The 19,475-nt window shown below is 39.8% G+C and overlaps 1 long non-coding RNA gene across 1 annotated transcript; it reads left to right on the top strand.

Annotated features, from left to right (window-relative positions):
- Window positions 1,310–19,399, top strand: LOC110408289. Its single transcript, XR_002444276.1, has 3 exons — window positions 1,310–1,380; window positions 11,898–12,025; window positions 18,367–19,399. It is a non-coding gene; the product is annotated as an uncharacterized LOC110408289 (long non-coding RNA).

The following is a 19,475-nucleotide window of genomic DNA, read 5'->3' as shown; positions in this document are numbered from 1 at the left end:
GGGGATTCATAGCTATTATGGCATCTTTCAAGCTACGGTTTAAAATTTGGAAGTCATACAACACAATATTCTCCCAGGTTTAGATGCCTCAATGAATAGTCTTAAAGTGATCAGTTGGAAACCACACAGAGACCAAAATTAACTGCAAATCCAACCAACCCACAACCTTCAGGTAAAGTAATCCTAAAATGTTTTTTGCTGTATTTCCTGAAAGTGAAGACTCCAACTCTTAGCTGTTAGACGTTAAAAAATAATGTATCTAGGAACTGGCAAGAAAGGAAGTAACTGAAGGGTTTTGTTTCATTTATTGCTTTCCTTGCCTCAGAAATGCTAAAAAGATGGAGAATGGTGATAAATTCTTGTGAATTTCATCTGGTTTTAGAGAAATCGGAGCTAGAAGTTGCAGAGTGCAGCAGGGGAGACCTGGACTCACCCAACTTTTGGTAATTTCTATTGCTATCCTGTAGTCAGCTGCATGAACTCTTGTGTGCATCAGCCCAACTAAGTGCAAACAGTGCTCCATAATTTTGCAGGCAGCACAGATACAGGAGATTTGGGCAGCTGTGTACTTAGGTGTTGAAGCCTGACGTAATGCAGTGATTCTTAACAAGCTCTAAGGTGAAGTTATCACTACCGATTCAATGCAGCCTCTGTTCTCTTCTAAACATGGTGTGTGGTACAGAAAGGGCAGGTGATTAGTGTTTCACCATGAAGTCAAATGTATTTGCCCTTTTTATTAAGTACTCTCGCAGCAACCAAGAGAAAATGACTCTCTTTGTGATTCAATTAGGTCCTTAAAGACAGTGATACTATGCAGTCATTTCATTAAGCTTTTGGTTTTTAACTTAATTAAATGTTAATGTTCCGAGCTAATTCCTCATACATGAGAGAAAACTGATCAGAGAAGGAGCTTTGTATCTTGTCTTCAGCCAGTGCTGGAAAACAGCCAGGGGACAGCTGGGTCCCTGACATAACTTAGTGCAGCAATAAGGCTGTTTTACTTTGGCCAGAGTGCTTCACTCAAAGCCATTTTGTCTGCTTCAGACGTCGAAGTTCAGCTTACCAGCTCAGTACCCTTTCGCTTTGATCGTACCCAGATGAAGAATCACTTGTTCCAGGTAACAGCAGGAGTTAAGTGCAAAACCAGGTGTATGGGAATTGCTAAGTCATGGCCTGAGCCGGTGATGGAGCACCTGGTGAAGGGACACAGCCAGCCCTGGGAGCACAGGTGGAAGCAATTCACCCGTGTAACCAGAAGGGGTGGAGCCAGGTTGCACCCCTCCCTAAGTCTCATTGAAGGGCTGGCTGCCACAGGAGAAGGGTTTTTGTCTGGAGATCTCTTCTTTTGGAGTATCCTGTGGGCCCTGATCCTTGGGATGGGTAAGCAAATCTTTTTTCTTTAACCGAGTTGTGACTGTCACCCTTTTTTGGGTAATTTAGAACTGGTTATTTGTTATTGCCTTTCCCTGTGTTAGGAAAAGAGACTTAGCGTGATGTATGAGCATGAAGTACTGCAATGCCTACTGACTTCTAATATTTTGAGTTTTTGTCTCTAGTTAACCAGCTTTAATTTGACAATCTGTAGACTTTGCTCTCCTACCTAGCGCTTCTTGCTTATTACAAGTTTCCTCATTCCCTCAGAACATAACCCCTGTCCAAGCCTAATGACTCAGCACTGTGATTATTCATTACAAGTGGAGAACTCTGTCTGGAATGGAGTAGTCCTCCCAAAGGAACTCAGCAGAGAGCTGCTTATCAGCTCATCTACCTCATGCTGCTTGCTTCTTGCTGCAGCTGTACCAACAACGTTAAGCACACTGCTACCATAGGAGGAAATCGCCTCCAATGGATCAGATTTTTTTACTGCTGTAGTCAAAGAATGAGGCACCAGTGAGTTCAGGGAGGTGAACCAGAGCCTGCTGCTTGGGTCGGTGTGTACCTAGAGGCAAAGTTCTCAGAGATTGGAGGCTATTGTTGTGTGATTGGAGACCGCCTGTCTCCCGGAGTGTTACTGATAAAAAATTTATCTCCTTGTGTTTTTTTTTTTAACTTAGAAAAGAAGCTATTTGGGGTCTTTAAGAGTGAATTCATATAAAGGGAGTTGGTGCTATAGCAACCATTCATCTGAACAAATGTTCTGCTGGGAATATGCAGGCTCTGACTTCTGTCATTTATTTTCCTGTAGCCGTTTAGCTCTAGCTCCTGCAGCTTTTGCTTTTGGAGGAAACCAGTGTTTGTCTTTAGGGAACTGCTATTCACTGGTCCTGTCTTCCCAGTTTTTAGATTTCCCAGAAGAACCTCTGTTTTCAAGGATCGTATAGCATCATCACAATATTGTTAATCTGATTGGTTAACAAATATGGTCTTTAAAAGGAAGATGGGAGGAGGGGGAGGAGGAACGAAAGTAACCCACACCAAAACCACTTGGGCTAGAGGTTGCTAAAGTACAACTTTCATTTCCATCCATAACAGCTCCTTTACCAAAAATCAAGTAATATGTGGGCAGTTTAGTGATGATTTGGCCCCAGGTGATCGTATCAGCCATGTTAAAGTGGTGGGAACATTACTATGTATGAAATAGTAAGCAGAGAGAATGACTGCTTTCTTCATTACTTAAATTAGGAGCTCACGGCTCTCTCAGAGCTTTTGGAACAGACTCTCTCATTTTCTAATACTATTTGTGAATGTTAAGAGTGTTTGTGTGTAGAATACCCCTATAAAACAAGGTTAAGGTAAAAATACTAGTGCTGGGCTGCCTTTAACTGCACAGACAGGATTCGTGCTGTTCTTCTGAATTGAAGTTGGGGTTAGCCAAGCTATCAGTGTAGTGACAACCAGAAACCTTGAGTTACATCTTAATTGTTTCTGATTTATCCAGAAGATGTTAGTTGAAGAGGTGACCAAAACATATTGCTTTGGCAGAAGTAACTCTTCTAATAAACTGAAGTATTGTGCTTGCTGCACCTGTGGCTGTCTTGGCCTCTTGAGGCTGAAAGTTCCTTAATGAGGTGGCCTATTGTACAGGCTTTGATACGCAGGCATGGTATTTCCTTTTAATCATTTTTCTTCAGTTTTCTACAGGAGAGGTTGGCAGACCAAAAGCAGAATGATGCATCAAATTGAAAAATAGTACAGTGCTTTCCTGAATGCAGCTACCTTAATCAGAAGCACATACATGTGCACTTTTATGTGCTTGTATACCCATTTGGCTTTGGCTGCTTATGCTAATTATCGCATGAGCTAGTGGTTACACAACTGATGTATGTGAATTCTGAGGGGTTGAAGAGGGATTGACAATGAAGCCCTGGAAGGAATAAAACATCATCTTCTCTCCTGTCTGATCTCATGTCAGGAATTGCTTGTACTTTGAGAATGGTCATCATTCTTTCATGGCAACTTGTTAACGTTTAGATTATCATTGTGTTTCAGTGTGCTGCTATGCCTTGCTGTTACAAAAACAGCGGAGAATTGACAGTGCAGTCAAGCTGCCACGTTTTGAACTCATAACTGACTTTCATTTAAAAACTTGAGGGGGAAAAAAAATTCCCTCTTCCTGTATTTATTAATAGATGGTTCTGAGATGTGAAAGTAATGAAGAAATAAGCTTTCATGTGTACCCTCATCTTGGAGGTCAAGGCTGGAACCAAGTGCCCAGCAATAAGCTCAAGGAGCTCACTGGGAGTGAAACAGCCAGGGTCTGTGCTTGGAGGGATGAGCATCGTCTGAACGTTCATCTTTGGTGAAAGACGTAGGCTCCCACAATGCGAGATAGTTGCTAGCTCTTCATAGGGAAATTGAGTGCCATGCCACACCTCTCTGTGTTCAGTGGCTAAAGAGAGTATCAGAATTCATATGACTACGCTATGAAACAGCCCGTGCAAGTAAGGATAAAAGAAAAGGTCAGCTGGCTTCCCTGTAGGTGAGAAGCACTGCATAGCAAGTCTCTAGCTGTTAGTCTTGTTGCCTCTGTGACCTCAACAGTTATTTATCACTCCTCCCAGTTGAAATGCTGCTTTCTCCATTAACTCCTATCGCTTCAGCTGTTACATTTGAATTAATTCATTCCTTGAAAAAAAAAAAAAAATATTCTCCTTTCTTGTGAAGTGGGAATGCAGTGATTAGCCATATAATCAGGAGATGTTGATCTTTATAGAAATTCTGTACTTCAACATGAACAGGAGTTATGCGCTCTCAAATTGTTTCAGTTACTCTCCTTAGCCAGGTACTGTGCAGAGACAGTGTTTAGCTGCCTGATCTGAAGCTAGAGGAAAGGCTTGCACTAATTTCAGTCTGCTTTGAATCAGGCCAGAAGTCTGAAGTAGTTATATCTGCAGGATTACAGCAATGAAAGTGAAGGAAGACCCCCCTTATCTTCAATCTCTTCCACTCTGATGATGCTCTGGGGTGGCACTCCTCAAAGCACGCCAACTAACAATTGGTTCTACCTTTTGGATAATAGATTAAAATGATGGATCTGATTCATTCCTGTTTCATCACTGAATACCATCATTACTGAAGATGGGACTGATCCTTGAGCTCCCACAGGACGATGTGTTACTTCATTTTTATTTCTCAGTATTGATATGATTAACTTTGTGATCACTGTTATTCTTGCACCGAAGAAAAGCCACTCAGATGTTTGACTAAGAAATCATCTTAGCAAAATGTAAATTATTCCAGAGGGTCCATCTACATAAGTACACATTAATCTACTTCTTAAATATGTAGCAGAGTCTTTCCCCTGAGGAGACTATGGAGCTGTGAAAATATGTAATGGTAATTAATTACTGCTCAAGAATAGATTAATATTGCATGGTAGGAATAATAAAACAAAATGTATATAATTAAGTGGTGTCTGTAGGGTAGTGCAAACTGAGAGGAAGTATCAGACAGTGACAGCGTTATATTTAATATCCCATCAAAAGAAAAGTGCAGTTTTTTATTTGAATGGCATTTTCTGCATAGCGCAGCCATTTATTTTCATAGCACATATTTTAGACGAACAAACATTTTATTTCTGGTTGCCCAGGAGAGATGGCTTTGCTGCTGCGGAAAAAGCCATTTCTTTTAGGAATAGCTGTTGGATGTTACCAATGTCTGTGCTGTGGTGTTAAATATCATTGCCCTGACTGTTTGTGTATAAGTTGGGGATGAGGATGTGTTCCTGAAAGTATCTGCCATGCGGTATGCTTTGCCTTTTATCATTGAGAGCTTTTGTCCCAGTCTTACAACATCTCAGCCTCCCTCTGCTGTTGTTTGTCTTAAAGTTGATGCAGTGCAAGTCTTTAAATGGTGCATAGCTGGAGGAGCTGTAGGTTTGACTCAATTATAAAACTCCATTAACAATTCTGAACTATCTTGTCATGTAGTAAGTTGAATTCAGGAGGTTTGGTTGAAATTTTGTCCTTCAGGAACAGATTTTCTAGTAGTATTTTAAGTTAAGATACTAGCACAGAACTTAAGCTCAAAGTACTCAGCATTTCCACTTTGCATTCTCATGTGACCTGGGTCACTGGATCCAATTTTTGAAGTTGCAGACGTTTACATTACACGTCCAGAGCATCCCTCTGGATCAGAACACTTCCTTGCTTTTCTGACTCTGTAAGACCTTATGCTGCAAAGCACAAAACACTGCTTCAGCAAACACAGCACTGTAACTCTTAATGTGAGAATGAACCTATTATGAGCCTCCGGAAGAGAGCAATGTTGCTAGGGGCATCAAGGAGTTCCCAAGTATCCCAGCCCCGCAGCACTTGTCCCGTGACCCTCGTGGGATGAGATAGCCCTCGGCCTGCATGGAGCAGCAACAGCCAGAGAAATCCAGGCAGCATTGCTCACTTCTCCTGCTCAGGGTGGGAGGGAGGAAGCAGAGCTTGGGTTGTGCTGAGATGCGCTGTTGTTATTGTCACATCTGTGGGACTGAGAGGTTCCTGCTGCCCAAGGAGATGGGCAACTTGCCTACAGCCACAATTCGTGTTCCTGTTTGACCACAGAGGCGTAACATTATTCTACAACAGCCATAAATCCCAGCTCACTAAATACCTGATTGAGGTTTTGCTCTGAGTATTTTTTTTTTGCTTTGTCCACGGTTTGAGATTGTCTACAACTCAAAAAAGCATTTCCTTCACAAGGTAAACACAGGATGACATGGGTTGTTTTTTTTTGGGAAACCACTTCAGGATTATTGAACAGATGAATTCCATACAATTGAAGCTATGCTGCAGGTTTTTTTATTCTCTCCTGAGTATGAAATTCACTTTTCTAATAAAGAAAACAACCCACAAACAGAAAATCCCCACGCCAAGCCATATAAATAAAAAGACAACCTAAAACAACCAGAACAAAACCCAAAAAGGGTATTTAAAAATCAGGCACACAGTGTTTCCGCTTGGCTGAGAAAGTAGGAGGATGACTAAAAAGTCTACGTTAGTTCATAATGACGGGTGTAACAAAAGAAAGTGAACAGCAAAGCACATGTCAGGAGGGGTTCGTCAGCTCTTGTAGGGTGGATGGATTTGCAGTGTGGATGAAAAGCAGGCTTCATTTCCCACTAGGGTAAACTTGACATCTGTTCATTGTGCTTGTTTCTTAAAAACAAATTTAAATTGAGTAAAATGATATCTTCTCTCAAAATTTGAGGTGAGGTTATGTATGTTCTCCACTGCAGCAGGGGAATGCATTGTGAGGTTTAAAAGCATCCTGCTTTTTTATTTCTTCGAGAGCATCTGTGGCACTTTGCCAGAGGAGATGCTCTTAAAATCTCCTTTAAGGAGAAATTGAAACCTGCTGCTCCCCTCCCCAGATGAGATGTATCAGAAAACAGCAAGTGCAGCACCAGGCTGGGGCTGCTGGGAAGCGCAAGCATTTTGCTCTGTCCTATGCAGCATCTCATGAAGGTCATTCAGAGAAGGAAGATCCCTTGGTGTGGTTTCCCTCCTGCTGTATGAACTGCTGGCACTTTGTTAGCAGATGGCTATGTGTTTGTCTGCTTTTGTAAGGCAAAGGAGATATGTGGTATGGAAAGAATGGCTGGTGAGTCACCTGTGGGGTGGTTTTAACCAGTATTCCCTAAGGCAGAATAGTTTTTCAATATTTTGTTTTCTAGCCAGTAGCATCTCAAGATGCTGACTTCCGTGTTGTGTTGTTTTTATGCATCTATAAGCTGTTGGGAGAGTGGAATGAATGTTCACTTGATTATGTAGCATCCTATTTGTGCTCCTAAGTTACCCATTTATAATAAGGGCTGGTCCTCGTGTGCACTAAATACACATTTGTGTGATTGAGTGTATCACTGTGTTTCCAAATGCCTCTCCATGCCTGCAGTTATTCACAAGCACATGATGTAGTGGCTGGAGCAGGAGGCTGCGGGTCTGCAAGCAGTAATTCTTGTCCTAGCTTCACCCTTGCTTCATCGTGTTGGGAAATGGCTGGGAGGGGGCAGAGGTATTTTGGCAGGAAAAAAAAGTTCTAGCTGTTAGAAGTAACCAGAATGCTAGCACATACATGAATACTTACCAGTGCTTCATGGCCTGTACCAGTATTTTAGTCATAAAGCAGGAGCTCAGTACAGGCTTCTCACCTTGAATGGATGGAGTGAATTTTTGAAACAAGATGTCCTGTGGCTGAAGTACATCAAAGGAGTCATGATAATTGCCACATGGGATCAAAAGGGATGGCACCTTTTAACTCTGCTTCAAAAAACAGCCCTGCATCCTGCAGACTTCACTCAAGGTCATTGAGACTGTGGCCACCTACAAGGCCACACGCTGGGGAACTTGCTGCCTTGCTAATTTTCCTTTGAAAAGTGGGGGGGAATTAATGCTAAATAGTCGCTTTGGCCTTTCTATTAGTAAGAGTACACAGAGAATTGTCTGGTGAAAGTGTGGGGTTGTTTGTCTGTTTGCTTGTTTTGCTTTTAGCACTGGTAGGTGTTGCCTGTTGCCAGATGATGCAATAGATAACTGCATTTGAGCTATGGCAGTCCTTTTCATTACAGCCTTATTTTCCTCTACTGGAAAGTTTCATGTACAACTAAGTGGAAAATGATCTTTTAACTTTGTGATTTCCTGTTCCTTCTTTATCTCTTGTAATAACATGTCACTGTGTCAAGACTTGATTAATTCAGTGAATTAAAGCAGAACTGGAGCTGCCAAGAGGTTGCCAGTATGTTTAGATTGATATTCAATTACTTTTCATGTAAACACCAGTGATTCTGGTGTCCTTGTTTTCTAAGGTTATTTATGAAAGAAATTTCCTGGAGCCCATCAGGGAAAGAGCCTGAGCCACCACTGGTGGGTTACTCACACTTGTGGTGCAGTGCTGATCAGAACGAAACATGAAACACTTTAGAGTTTGCTCACTAAAAGGATGTGGGACCTAAAACTTCCTACTGCAAAGAATGCCTTAAACTTCAGAACGTCTGAAACTTGTGTTAAGTATTCTACAGGATGAATGAAGAACGGCTGCAGTGTCTCTGCTGTAGTCTAGCAGTAAATGATTGGGATCCCTATCTGATCCCATGCGTTGTGATCTCTGCTTTACTTCCCACAGCAAAGCTAGATCTGAGCCCCCGAGCTCACTGTGGACTCCTCATTCACATCACTGAGCAATTCTCTGAATAGTTCCAACATCAGTGATGATTCCACAATGACCCTTCAAGGATTGAATTCTTTATGTACCCTTAGTGACCAATATGGTCCAAGCAATCCTTTCTCTTTTTGCAAATCCCACCCAAGGGAGATCTTTACAAATGTCAATTCAGCACCTGAGAATAAAGTTGAAGATGATCAAATCTGGTAACATTTTTTAGGTTGTCATCAAAATGTCAATATTACGAAAATAACTTTGAAAAGTGTTGTTTGACAAATTTACAGTGCTTACACAGAGGAAGCAAAAAAGATCAAAAATGCCCATGCAGTGCATTCTGCAGTCTGGAAGTGTAACTGCTGTATGTTTTGCACTTGTTGCTTTTTTCTTAATGAGAATTGTGTGTAGTGCTAACTGAGTATTGTCAGCTCTCCCACAAGTCACTGACAGAGGTTGGTTTGCTGTGAAATAACAGACCATCTGCAACAGCGCTGAAAGGACGAGGAGGAATCTTGGTGGTTATTCTGCAGACAGGATCCTCAGTCTTTAGCAATCTCAGCATTAGGTGGGAATGTCTGTAAGCTTTTGTTAAGTCTTTAGCAAAGATGATTTCACCATCTCCTTGGCAACTCCTAAACCTCCTTAGGGCGCCATTGAAAACTTTTTCTGCAGTTTGCTTCCTAAGCTCACCACCGTCTTTGTATTTCTTATGCAAAAGATGTTTGAGTACTTTGATCTGTAAATAGATTTTAAAGTATCTTCACAACTTCAGAATTAACCCACTAGTGCATTATGTGTGTATGCTGAACATCCTGAAATTCACAGTCAGAGATCTTGGAGGTTGGATCTTGGAATTGTTTTTTGGGAAGAAAAGTTGAAACACAGTTTCATTTTCAGGTAGCTCATAGCTTCCATTACAACCTGTTTTCACAAAACAAAGGGCATGTGATGCTGAGGAGATGCAGGGTACCTCCTCAACAAGGCACGTATCCAGAAATATCTCTTCTTCAGAAGGTATCATCTGCCCAATCAAATGGTTTCATTTTATTACCATATTTTATGAATTAAAAATCTCTATATAAATGTAGAATTTAATGGAAATGTAATAGCACACTCAAGGAAATGCAAATGATTTCTCAAGTACTGCATTGCATTTTCAAGTTTCTACTCAAGTAATTTAGAAACCATTAGTTTAAGTGAAAATCAAAGGTAAAGCGCATCCATGTGGTTACAGTGGTTCCTCTGAAGACTGCACTTGTAATTGTCTGAGAAAGATAAATCCCTAATTGCATTTCCCTGCATTTTGCTCCAGCTGGTGTAAGTACATTTAGTAGATAGCTGCCTGCCAGATGGGTCTAGATGGCAGAAAGCTGCATTTCTACCCTGGAACTGTCTTCTCTGAGACTTATGCTGGTAAATTTTGACAAATGCTCTAAGCAGAGGTGAACATATTGGGCAGATCGTGGCTTGCAATGAAGCAGTATGTTTTTAAAGTCCATAGAAAGCAGAGAAACTTCCAGACTGTGGAGGGCCTGCTTGCATTTGTTTTCAATAGCGCTCTGTTGGGCTGCAGGAAAAAGGATGGCTTGAACTGTTCCACGATAGCAGTTGGAAGGAAGTATTCTGGTCATTGAATAAACTGCTTTCTCTCTCTGGATTTATTCTGCAGTGCTTTGCTGCTAACAAACTCAGGTGCTTCTCCAGCACTCAGGTTCCAAGAACTCTCCCTGAAGGATCCAGTTGCTCTCTGTGGGCATGCTGTACCCCTTTGAAACAGTAGGTTTGGATATGGATGAATTTTCCTGAATTCGGTTATAATTTTAGGTAATTATATTCCTTCTATAAAATATGTAAGTAGCAGCATCGATTATTTGATTTCATATTTTCTTCTTAAATTCTATGCAAGTTGAAAGTCTCTCTGTCCCTCCAATTTCTGCCAGAAAAAAAATCCAACAAAAAATGCCTGCGAATGAGACCCTACCCCCATGGATTCTTCAGGTAGAGAACCAGTTCTGCAACTGAAGTGGGAATAGCATGCATATAAAAGACACAAAATGTTAGAAAAATCATTGCTATATCAGTTCAGTGGGCTAGATTTAATTACAAATGCTTTTTTATGTTTTTGTTAAAATAAATGGATGGCTTTTTCGAAGATGAAATTCATCTTGTTGATAAACCATCCCAGCATTTTTTTCCATTTGCTTAATTTTACTGCCCTCAGATCTATTTTTATAGACCGTAAAGGCTATAAAATATTCCATGCATGAGTGAGAGATCTGGCTGTTTATGGAATATTTATTGAGTGACGTTATAAATTATTCTTTGTTAGTGTCTGCCTTCAATCATAGGCAAAAAAAAACCATTCCATTTTTCTAAGGTGAAGCATATACACTGAGAGAGTCTTTTGCGTGCCTTTGGGAAAACAGAGGTGTATGGTAAGATAAAAGCCACCAGTGTGCAGAGGTGAATGCACCATGTGGAACCCCAGAGTCAGGGCTGAGGCTCTCATCAGATGCACCTGTCCCTGCCAGCAGCATCCTGAAAATTCCCAAGGTTGTTCTTATTCCCCAGCACATTCTTGGTGGATATTGCTGTGTGCCATTGGGTATTATAAATCCTTCTTTCCCTGGAAATAGAGAATTCTTCTCTTACTAGGGTACTTGTCCCAAGGCTAGTTACTTTTTCCAGTTATCACACATGATTTATAATTTATAAGTTAAATATTAGGCTACAGTTGTTTGTTTAAAGATTTAATTATCTCTTGTAAAGGCAGAGAGCAGAATCTTATTGGAGTTTTTTAGGTAAGAACAGAGCTACCTCTGTTTACCTGGATAGCCCGGGGTTCTGATGTGCTGAATTTTAGGGGAAAAGTATGGTTTAATATAATCACACGATTCCCTTCTCCTTGGAGTTGAGTCCTGTCTGTTGGAGCATTTGATATTGTTGAGGTTCCTGCTGGTGCTTTTCTTCAGAAGAGTTTTTGTAAGATACTGTAAAGACAGTTGGCAGATGCACGCCTTACTGAGAACAATGTAATGATGTAAAATGTAAAAATGATTTTCTAGTAACCTGCATAAGCCATTAATTTGGGAGGAACTTTTCTCTGTACTCTGATAGATGCTGATTGCCAATTCAGCCAACAACAGCATGCTTTTCTGAAAGTACGCCATTTCCTTCAAATCAACTGTTGAAGTATGACATCTTACATTAAGAAAGAAGGTTATACATAATCTCAATGTAAAGCTCTTTAATCAATGAGAAGTGTTCTGAAGGTACTCGATCCCAACAGCAAACATTGTGTTTGTACACAGGCATGTGAGCAGTAATGAGTTCTTCAGAATGGGAAGAGAACTCTGCTGGAGTGAATTCCCAGGCAGCACAGAGCAGCTCACTAAAATGCAAGGAAACAATTGCCGAACTTCCAACTTAAAAAGTGAAGGTAATGAGATTTTATAGGAGAAGAATCTTTTCTCCTTGCAAGAACCCATGACACATTCATCTCTTTCTCAGCAGCTCAGGTCTGGTCTGTGCCACTTAAACATTTGTAGCCAATGTGGCACGCATCACAGAGTATATTATAGAAGCATCTTCACATGAGCAGTTGCTGTAGTTTCAGTAGGGCTAAAAAGTACATTAATTTCTGTTATACTCTTATTGTCAATCTAAATGAGGTTAAAATACATTGGTGTAATTTTGAGGAGAAGCATTCAGTTATTTGTGGATGTTTATTTTAAATGGTTGAATGAGAATTTATAGTGCTGTCAATCTGTCACAGTTAATAGCATCTTATTCATTCACAAATTTTAAATAAAATCCCAAACAATAAGGCTAAAATGGAATATGGATACTGTAATTAAGAGTAAATATTCAACAAAATAAAAGGAATAACTAAAGGGAAAATAAATTTCAATTAGGCAGCACATAGAAGTGTTGTTAAAACTTCTTAGATCTCACTATCAGTTTAGTAGCCACTAGGTTGTCTACCAAAGAAAATCCAATTCTTTGGGAAACCAAGGTGGGAAAATTCTTCCAAATTTAACAAGAAGGAAAAAGTTTGGGTCATTTTTGAGTGTCTTGCACACAGACCTGCATATATTTTACTACTCAGCATAAAAAAATAAAGGAAAAAAGAGAAAAGCAGGCATTGCTGGTACGTTGCACGGCGAGCTCTCACTGTTCTGGGTTGGATTCTGGTCTAGGTTTCTGTTTGGTGAGTAGCTGGAGAGCCAGCCAGAGCAGGTGCGTAAGAGCTGAACCTTTTTTGTGGCAGAATCTTTGTTTGTTATGCTGAGGTTTACCAGTGCAAACTGTTACAGTGGTTATTCTCTGTGCTTTAGGGGTGTTTTGTTAATGAGCTAAGATAAATGAAGAATAACCTGACCCGTGGGACATCAGAGGCCTCTTATGTCTTTATTTGTAACTGACACACATCCATTCTGCATCTCCATTCATCGGCAATGAGATGAACACCAAGCACAGAGGTGTGGAAATGTATGCTGTCAGGAAAGGGGGTGTTGTGGCTGTCACCTCTGCTGGATGGCAGTGCTGGATCCCAGCTACGTTTTCTAGAGCCATTAACAATGGTCCTGCTGTAGAAGCTGTGTTCTTGTGCTTCTCACTGTCCCTTCTAGGGGCAGCCTTGTCTGTGTACAAAGCTATAGCAGTTTGTGAACTAGTGCCTGCATTTGAAAGAGCTTTTAATCTGTATCGAGCAATAGGAATCATTTGGATGGTGATGTGAATCATATTACACTGGAGACCTGAAGGTGTTCAGTGTGTTGCAATGGTATGGTTGGCAATTAATCTAACTTTCACAAACGCTTGGGCTCTCTGTAGAATGGTTTCCATCAGTGTCTTTGCAAACTGTAAGTAGTTACAGGATTTTGGAAAATTTAGCCCTACAGGACTTTGTCAAGGTTATGAAAAGACAAAGTGCTTTCACTGGTGGTAGTTCTTCCTGCATGTACTTACACGTCTTGGTCCCAGTACATGTGAAAAAAGTAGCTACTTACCATATGAAATTTTAAGGAGGATTCCTCCGAAATGAGAGAGAGGCAGAACAGAAATGTAAGATTTTTACTAGATACTACCAGCTGATGGGATCATGAAATACATAATTTCCTGGGTATTAAGAATCATGTCAAATGATGAGGAATGTCACATTATCAGCGGCTGAATAACCACATTTGTAGGTAAGCACGTGGGCTCCAGTCTGATCCTTATTTGCTGCAGCAGAGGAACAATGCAAAGAATGTCACCTTTGTATATCAATTCAACACATATTTTGTTGACAATTTATAGCACAGATTTCAAGTAAAATTGCTCCCCAAGGGAGCAGGAGATGAGAGGACAAAGCAGTGCATAATAAGATGGTAAGATACTTACGGAAGGAAATGTTACTGCCATAGAAATAAATGTCCTTCTTGATGAGCTTTATATTGTGCGTGACATCTATTTGCAGAGGCAGCACTGATGGTGAGGAAATGAGGAACCAAGAGCTTTGTAACTCGGAACAACAGGAATGTGCTGGGGGAGAAAACCAGAGGGACTGACACAAGGACACAGAGCTGGGGAGGGAGCAAGCAAGGGATAGTGTGGGAGGAAAAGGCAATCCAAGTCCAAATGATGTCTGCCTTGAAAATGCTTCCCATCAACTTTTTGTTATTGCTTTCCACTTCTAAGCAAGCCTTCTGCACTCTGAAATGACCTGAGTGCTCTTCCTCTCCTGCCCTACTTCCTGTTTAGAAATTGTTCCCTAAGACAATGGTGTAAGTGCCAATGAATCTGTGTCGTTTTCCATAAGAACAGAGAATTAGAAGTGTTGGTTGTGTCCTAAAACCCTTACCAAGAAGGCATTTGTTTAGATAAAATGCCAAAGCGATCACAGGAAGTGCTACAGATCAGTGTATCAGTTCACAGGTAGGAAGAAGACACAAAGATGAAGAGATTTAACCACATCAAAAATATATATATATATGGCAGAGTTATTACCTAAATGTAGGTCTTTATAGACCTTTGCTGTCCTACATTGCCTATTGGCCTTCAAAGAAAAATGATAACATATGTCTATAAAAGAGATGTTCTGGCAAAAGAAGTCCACAGTAAGACTGGGGAAGGGGGAAGTCAGATGTTAGTTATTACTTGTTGCTGCTTCAAATCTTAGGTCTGGGTCTATTTAGTCTCAATGCTGAATTGACAATGGCAGTGTCTTTAAGATTGCCTTGTCAAGTGTGACCTCCATTTGGAAAGTGCTGTTACCTTGAAGTACATGTTAGGTTGGTACGTTGTATGCAGTGGTATGTATATCTTGTTACTCAAATCGACTGTATTTCTCTCATAAATCTAGTTGAGCTACATCAAACTGAGCAAAAGAGAACACTGTCTTCCACAATTTCTATAACACACAGGTAAATAGACTTCAAAGCAGTATGTGAAAATAATAGATTATGGAGAGCAAGTTTTCTTAGTGACTTGAAAGTCTTTTCCAACTAAGGATGTGATATATAGTGCCAAAATGGATTAAAGGTTTCTGTATAAACCATTAAGCTACTGCAGAAAAATGTCAGTTTCGTAGTATCTTACAGTTTTCTGCTCTGTTCCTTTTAGTTCACTCTGAGAAACAATATAATTGCTGCTTGTAAACCACAGAGTAATTTACTCGTTGTCGGTTAAGGTCATAACAGAAACCTACGTTGCTTAACAGCTCATAAATCTACTTTTTTCCTCCTGTTGTATTTTCAAGGTAAGACCTATGTGGTAAGCCTAGAGGAGAAGGAGGAAACCCCCAAAGCAACTAACTCCATGCTGCTCCGTGTAGCTATTTTAAATTAATGCACATTCTATGATATATATTCTAAGTGCAAAATGTGACTTGCAGGAGTCTGGCCACCAATATTTAAATATAAGTAATGTATTTTCTACGCATACACACTAACACTATTTTTATGCTAAAATCTGATCCGTTTACAGCTGTCATGTTACAATGTAACGCTAGGTATTGTCAGTGGGAAGCTGGAATGCACTGATTTAAATACTTACAGCAGTCTATCTGCTTTGGGTAATGTTTGTTTCCAATGCCTAGTTATGCTCTTGATTTCATTTAAATTTAAAATTATTTTGCATAGTTAACTGGTAAAACTTAAGCTTCTGAGTGGATGAAAAAAATAATGAAAAATTAGATTTTAAATCACAAGTAATTTGAGTTTCCAATCCTATCAATTCTGTGCATGCAGTTTATTATATTCCTGGAGACAAATGCACTTAACATGCTGACACATTCAATTTCCTCACAGCTTTATTACACAAATTACTTATTACAAGGCAAAAATGTCAAATGCCATCTCCTCTAAACTATGAGCAAAGCCACAAGGCTATTAGTAGGAAAATCTTGTGGTTTGGTTTTGATGCTGGCACCAGCAATGCTATGGCTGCTCTTTTCCTTCCCCTGTTTGTCTTGCTCCTCCAGTCATTCGATGCAATCACTCTTTCCTCTTTGCTTGTTTAGAATTTATTGTGACAGTTCTATTCTTTTCTGGATTTTTCTTTGCCCATCAATATCCTTCAGAAATTTGCCTTAATAGCCATCTGTCAAATATAACAAGCAAAATTCATGAAGGCATGCAAGAGTTGCAGGAAATATGTATTGTGTCATGTTCAGTTGACATCACTAGATAACTTCTCTGGTCACCTAACAGAAGTCAAGAAAATATCAAATATTTTTTCAAGTGTAAATGTGGTTTATACAGGCTGAATAGTGTATTGCTTTGGAATTATGATTTGCCAGAGTTGTTTGGGTTCATTGTGGTGCTGTAAATTGATTTTCATCTTTAGTGAGAACTCAAACTGATTTACTGGGAATGCTGGATTTGAGCCACAATCAGGTATTGGATGTTACTGGCCTGGGCTTATTCTGTCTGAACTACACCTGAAAGTGTATCATTAGGTACTTTCCATTAATAGAAGATTTCACACTTAATCATCTCCTGTTTTGTTGGTTTGCTACTCTAATATGACAGAAAAAAACACTCCTACATGGAATCACAGAAGGCTTGGGTTGGAAGGGACCCCAAGTATCATCAAGTTCCAACCCCCTGCCACAGGCAGGGCCATCAGCATCCACATCTGGCCCAGGGCCCCATACATAAATGGCGTAGAAACTAAAACAGTATTTTACATGTGCGAATTGAAAGAGAGCTCTGAATTCATAAAAAAACCTCAGATTTGGATTTCTCCTTGTTTTGTCTTATTTACATATGCGTAGCCTAGCTGCTGGTGAATGGGTGCTTTATCATCTAAAGAGGGTAAGTCTCATTTAGTGATGTTTTAGTTAAAATGGACAAGCTCTCAGATCTCAGAGCTGGGAACCAGTTTTCAGGAGTGTGGGTTTCATGAGGGCTTCTTAATGGCACCACAGTTATTCAAAATGGAAGCTCCTTGACTTGTAACACTTCTGCCTGACATTTCTAAGAAGTCATCTGTCTTCTGAAAAGTTGATTTAATTTTCTGATGCCTCAGTGGGAATTCGGTCCCTAACAACCTTGTTCATAATCACTCTGGAAAGAAAACAACAAAAACAAGAGGAGAACTTGATTAGAACTAGCAAAGGGTGATTAAAGTTTCAGGTAATATTCTAGTTTTGTAAGGATGGAAAATCATAAATAACTAAAGGAATATTTTATTATTTGATCTATTTCTATTGCAGCTTGTAGCTGGACAAGTTTCAGACATTCATTAATTGAAATATAACCTTTTTGCTACAATCAGCTGGCCTTTCATTAGCAGTAAGAAATTTGTCCTGCAGACTTCAAGAAAAATTTGAAAATGAATAAAATATTCATTTTAGATCCAGGGTTTTCAGTTGTACAACTGTTATATTTAACTGGATGGTTACTGCAGTATCCAAATATACTTATTTCTATTTAATTGCATTTCGGTTTTTTCCTTTTTTGTTTTAGACCTTTTTTCCTAGTTTATAATATGGATGAATGCATGGTAAGAATTGAACTGCTGTGCTCTGGTAAGCATGATTTAGAAGATATTAGAAGCTCAAATTACAGAGAATTATCTGTCCTTTGATCCTAACACTGGCTCCCCCCAAGTAAGTTGCCTTCAAAAATGAGCTTTTGTTGTTCAGATTGCCAGCAGCAAGAGCAGCCAGCACAGAAGCTTGAATACGTCGTAATTGTTCTGATTATTCTCTCCTGATTTAAGAAACTCCTGTTCTGTTTAATGTGGCAGAGAAACATCTTATGAGTGCTTTAAAGCATGGAAGCAATGCTGTTGCTGGACTTCATGTCCCTAGTTTGGGTCTTTCATGACTGATGCTTGACAGTGGAGGCTACTCAGGGCAAGTAAGTTAAAATGTGCGTTTGCAGCTACAAGCATGTTCAAAACTCTCTTGTCTTTGAGCAGGTATGAGACAGCAGACAGCAGCCTTGCTTGAGGCACTGATTGCCTGGATGTCACTAGGGGAGTTCCAGCAGAGAGTATAACTACCCTGAACCTCCAGCCTCCCCTTTGAACACCTATCGTCGTACAGAAATGGCTAAAAAAGGGAACATCATGGTTCCCTTAAAAGTCACTGTTTTAAATCTCCAGAGAGGTCCCTTTGCTCACTTAGAGCTTTCAAGACCTATTCTAGATACAAAGATTTTTATTGATGGTAATTTTCAGGCAAACTCCTGGTTCTCTTGTCTCACTCTCTCTGCTTTTTAGATTCAACTTGTAGAAGAAAATGAGTGTGTTCAAGCCCTAAGTCTGTTTGGCCTTTTGGTGTTGCAGACCCAGAGCTGTTGGCATTCAATGAAGTTGAAGGAGACTGACTCCATGCCCTGCAAATAGGTGCATTCAGGTGGTGACTGATGAATATGGAAAGGTTGGAAGTGGCTGCGGATTGAAGCAAGCTGCATTTTCTCCTAGTGCTTGCATTGACCTTCTGGGGCAAAACTGTCCCTTCCATGTTCTGTAATTGTTCTGTTTATGTAGCAGTTTTCACTTTCTCTTTTTTTATTTCCTTTTCTTTTTCTCTTTTCTGTTGAGTTTCTTATACTGGTTCCACTTCTCAGGTCATACAAAGACATTCAATCACCACACACTGAAATATGGAAAATATGATTTAAGAACTGTTTTATCTAATGCCACCTTTCAAAAACGTGGTTGCCTTGATATTTCTGACTTCCTCTTCTTTGGAGAAATTTATGAGGTGATACTGTGAAACATTTTTTTCCTTTTTGTTTTAAGTGTTTCCTTCTTATCACATATTTCAGAAAGGATTTTGAAACATTTCCCTGTAAGACTGACCTTTCTGAGCAGTGGCTGGCAGATAGCGTTCTTTGATATCTTCTAACCTAATAATCCAGCTGCCCAAGGTGGGTTTAAAATGAAATCCTTGTTCCAATAATAGAATTGCTACTTTAAAATATACATGAATGGGACATGGAGTCAGCCTGGAATACCACAAACCCAGTACAGAATTTCTTCTTGTCCCCTGCGTTACATTACTCCTCTCACCTCCTTTTCCTTCTGTATTTGACTGTGTGCTCTAATAGAACCCAAACAGCAGTGGTAATGTAATGCCATGGAGCAGTTTCTTTATAGGCTTATGTACCATTTGTGCTCATTGATTAAATTGTCTAGAAAGTTGAGAAATTTCAGGAAAAATTCTCAAGTTAACATCACCAGGGCATAATTGAAAAATTGCCTGAGAATCATGGATTTATAGTAATTTTGTTGGGGTTTGTGCTTGGTGAACCATGTACACTTATGTTCTTTCATGCTTTTCTTCAAATAATCACAAAAATGTACAAAGGTTTAACTCGGGATCCAAAATAAAAATTTAGCTATGGTAGCTATGATGGTAAAAACCTCTTGTTAAAATTGTATTTTCATTT

The sequence above is a fragment of the Numida meleagris genome, chromosome 19, assembly GCF_002078875.1.
Source record: "Numida meleagris isolate 19003 breed g44 Domestic line chromosome 19, NumMel1.0, whole genome shotgun sequence".
Taxonomy (NCBI): domain Eukaryota; kingdom Metazoa; phylum Chordata; class Aves; order Galliformes; family Numididae; genus Numida; species Numida meleagris.
This window is presented reverse-complemented; position numbering and strand designations above follow the sequence as displayed.